The sequence below is a fragment of the Protopterus annectens genome, chromosome 1.part1, assembly GCF_019279795.1.
Source record: "Protopterus annectens isolate FY-2018-M chromosome 1.part1, PAN1.0, whole genome shotgun sequence".
NCBI classification, from domain to species: Eukaryota; Metazoa; Chordata; order Ceratodontiformes; family Protopteridae; genus Protopterus; species Protopterus annectens.
The window spans coordinates 835,001,970-835,006,783 of record NC_056726.1 but is presented as its reverse complement, the minus strand read 5'-3'; positions in this window follow the sequence as shown (position 1 = coordinate 835,006,783).

The window sequence follows — 4,814 nt, the reverse complement described above, 5'->3', positions numbered from 1 at the left end:
AAAGTACAAGAAGTGTTTTGCAGCAACACAGTCAGAGAGAAAACATTACTGAAAATCACTGCTTTAATTTTACATTTAAGGACATACTTTTTAACTGTTATAATGAAACCCAGTTCCAAATCATGCTTGCCTAATTGCAATTAGGTTTTACATTTTTAATTGTGTTAGTTTTAACCTTGTGTTTACATGAGACTGCTTATAAGAATGATACCTTTTATAACTGACCATAAATTGAGAACCATGTTTTTTTTAATCAATACATTCTAATTGGGAGACTTTATTTGCTCTAATTTGCATGTAAACTGTATTGTGTATTGTAGTCCCAAATGTACCTCTGCAGTGTCATCACCACTCATGTACCTTATGAAAAGAATAATGCCCATGTAGATAGAAGTGAAGATTTGGATGGGCTAACCAGGTGATGCATATGATATACATACATATATATGTAGTCTTCCACTACATCTCTCAAACATCAGTAGTAATCTGTTTGCATTTTCTTTCCTGTGCAGGTTCGTCCACCTTCTGACACTGACATGGCTTCACAAGCAGTAGAATGACAAGTGAGAGTGTGGGTATGTGGCCATTCCTACATTCACTGGGCTGCCAGCCATGCCTCCGTAAGTGAAAACCACTACAACTTGAGCTTCCCCACATCTAGTGTGAAGGTATACTGGATTGGAAGATGAGCTATGCATTGGAGCGGAGTATTGCAGTTGTTGGAAGAGAAATGTTCCATCTACCCTGAGCCCAACATTCTTGTGCTGCACATTAGAGGGAATGATGTCATCAATCACTCACTTGGAAGACTACAGTTTCAAAACAGACTAATTTTTGAACATCTGCAGTCGTGGTGGCCACATTGTCATTTTGTGTGGTCTGACATAATTTCTCGCCAGATATGGAAAACAGCAAACAGTCAACGGGCAGTGCACAAGGCCAGACATTTACAGAATTGGTTCATGCATGGCTTGATACGCAGGCTCAGTGGATCTACAATCTGCCATAAAAGCATCACCACAGAAGATGTTCACCTTAACAGAAGGGATGGTGTTCACCTAACTTTGCGTTGTTCTTGACTGACCTCCACAATGGCATGAGGAGAGCTATGCATGATACATTGGTAACATGCAGCTTGTGAGAAGAATGGAAAACACCCATGACCAAGAAGGACCAGTATGGTAAGTGAAACTCTATTGTTATATTTATGAGTTGGTGAAGATGCTGAGAAAGAACTGTTTCAGGAGAGTGCTACCATGTACAATCGAATATGTCAGTAACCATCCTGCAATACTTTTTTTTCCTTCTGCTTTTATCAGTCATGTGTAGAGTTTAGATGACAGGAAGGGCTTAGTAATACAGAACTTGATCCCATAGGTCCATTGCCAAATGGACACATGTAAAGAGAAAAGACATAGGTAAGGCAGACTGCTGACACTGATGGAGGTTGTGAGACTGTAGTGGTATCAGCTGTCTGAGTGGGTAGCCATCATAGTTATCAGACAGATCAGATGGCCTTGCATGCCTGTCCTGGGTGCATTAGTGGATTGGCGGTCCTTACCTTGCTTTTTCTGTTTACATGTACCCATTCAGCAGTAAGTTGGCTACATCAAGAATGTGTATATTTACCATGATATGTGTCTACATAGTAAAACAACTGGGTATGAATCCTGTACACATGTACAGATATCTGCTTAGGACTCAGGTTATGAAAATTATGCTATTTTTTCATACTTTAGTGAATGACTTAGCTAACGGAAGATGTCAACATGCTAAGTAATACCTCACTTTGAAGATAGTATTAGTCCTTACAAAGTGGTAAAAGAAATGTAGCCTTGTGCTGTACACATGTACATATATCAGTTTGTTTAGGGCTTATGTTATGAAAATTATGATTTTTTTTCATATTTTGGTAAATAACTTTGCAAGGGAGAATCTCAATATGCTAAGTAATACCTCACTTTGAAGACAGTATTAATATTTCCAACATGGTAAAATAGCTATGCCTGTATGTCGTACACATGTACAGATATCAAAGTTTGTTTAGGAATGGGTTGGGAGGGTGGCCTAATGGTTAAGGTGTTTGCCTTACAAACACAAGGTACAGGATTTGAATCTCACAGGGGATAATTAGCTAGGGTTAAATGGCTTGCAAGGGCAGTTAGCCTAGTACTAACCTATGATCCTATGAATTTAGGTTATGAAAAGTATGATTTTTTTCATATTTTGGTAAATAACTCCACAAGGGAGCATCTCAGTGTGCTAAGTAATACCTTGTTTTGAAGACAGTATTAACAGTTCCAACACGGTAAAAGAACTGTGTCTGTATGTCATACCCATGTACAGATATCAAAGTTTGTTTAGGACTTAAGTTATGGAAGTTATGATTTTTTTCATATTTTGGTAAATAACTTTGCAAGGGAGCATCTCAGTGTGCTAAGTAATGCATCACTTTGAAGACAGTATTAATAGTTTAAACATGGTAAACAAACTGTGTCTGTATGTTGTACACATGTACAGATATCAACGTTTGTTTAGGACTTAGGTTATGGAAATTATGATTTTTTTCATATTTTGATAAATAACTTTGCAAGGGAAAATGTCAGTGTGCCAAGTAATACCTAATTTTGAAGACAGTGTTATTCCTTACAACATGGTAAAGTAACTGTGTCTGTGTATTGTACACATGTGCAGATATCACAGTTTGATTAGACTTGTAGGATTATGAAAATTAGCCATTTCTAATATCTCTCATTGTTATGCCCATATCTTTACAAGGGAGCATGGTGAGGGCACAAATGATGCATCATTTTGAAGCTGACACTGAACCACAAAATTTGTACACTGATATGTAGCCTCTCTCTGTTACAGGTGATGAGATATTATGCTTTATTTATCAATTAAGAGAAATATTATATTAATCATATTTCTGTAAATGTCTCTGTAAAGGAGCATCACATAGTAATGGTTAAGGTATAATTTTAAAGCTGACATTCATACAAACAAATTAAATACAAATTGTATGGGTCTACATGGTACATTGACCAAGATATTGTGCTTTGCTTTTCCGAAAAGGTAAAAAATATGCACAATATCAGCATTCCTTGCCAAATATTTAATAACTACTTCAATACGCACGATCAACATTTATACTGTTGGAAAGGTCATTGTCTGCTGAACAACTTTTGCATTTACATTTTTAGTCTAGCTCTTATAGTTAGAGAGTTATGAACATTTGTTTTCTGTATAGTTTTACAAATGGATTTTCTGAAAATGAGCTCAGGCAGCATTGTTGTTCCTATGGTGGAAGTAAGCAGGTAGCATTTTCAGAGCTGCTTCGGAGTGAATGAGTTAAGAAATTTGCTGTGTCTTGGGACTTTGTTCATATTACTAGTCGTCCTGAGTATTCACAATCTAAAGGATTAGCTGCGCATGCAGTTCAGAGTGCAAAACGTTTGTTGGAGAAATCCAAGAGAGATGATACTGATGTTTTCTTTAACTTAATCTCAGAAACATTCTTCAAGATAAATTGCTTGGCTCTTCTGCTCAGAGACTTATGTCCAGACAAACTAGAACAACTGTTCCAGTCAGTAAAAAATTGTTAGTACTAAATGCAAAGAACAGAATGGTCAAAACTCAACTTTTGAGAAAAACATCACTCACAAAAGTCATACTACGATAAGTCCAGTAAACCTCTTAGATTATTAAGACAATGAGAAGTTGTGAGAATGCAAACATCTAAAGGATACGACTAAGTGGGAATTGTCAAGAACATTTGTGAAGAACCGAGATCTTACATCATACAATCTGAAGGAATGGATTTCAGAAGGAATTGAAGACATATATTACCAGTCTCCAAACCAGTGACTCAGCAGATTGCTTGTGCCAATGACTCTTATTTCTCAGAGTTAGTCTGCACCGGTTCAAATTCCAAAAGACAGTGTACTTTCTTCAAATAATCCTGATGCAATCCCCAAAGTTCCAGTTGTGAAGGAATCCCCAGAGACTGTCCCTGTTGCTAAATCCAGTCAAAGTTTTTACGAGACCAGACTGGGTAAAATTTCCATACCCAATCTGAAATACACAGTGACTTGGGCTTGAGTTAAAATTTGTTGTTGAAATGTTGATGTGATATCTAACTTGTAAAATGTCTTTTTTTCTTATTGCAAGTATAACAAATTAAAGAGGGAGGATGTAGATCAGTGTGTATCTTAAACCTAGTCAGCCACTGTAGCTAGATAGCACGTGCATAGAAGTTACTGAGCACATGCAAGATCAGTGCCATTTTGTAATGTCAACCAGAGTGAGTGGAGGCATAAATGGAGATGCATATGTGAGAGTGCTTGAAGTAACAAGTCAGTTAGTTAACTTATGAAGTTCAAAGCATATGTTCCAGTTACAACTTCTGATGTGTTTATGTACAATAAATGACTTGAACAAATACCCAGTCTCGGTGTCTCATTTGAATACACGAGACATGCAACAGTGACCACTAAAGTTCTCCTTCAGCCATGCATACAAGTGAATCTGCCCATCAGGGGTGAGTACCAAGAGTGCTTGTGAAAAAAGCAAAAGTGCAGCAGATGACATACTGGGGTCAGGATGACAGTGATGACAGCTATTGCATTTTATTTATGGCAACCATGTCATGAGAGGACAGAAATTAGTGTTAGCATGAAATCAATAAAACATCAGCTCAAGTTCAAACCAGGCACAATACTGACTTACAAGTTCACTCGCTGGATCGCTGATAGGCAATGCTAGTGTGTAAAAGAAGCAGCCAAAGCTATAAATCCAAAGCGAAGTTCCACATT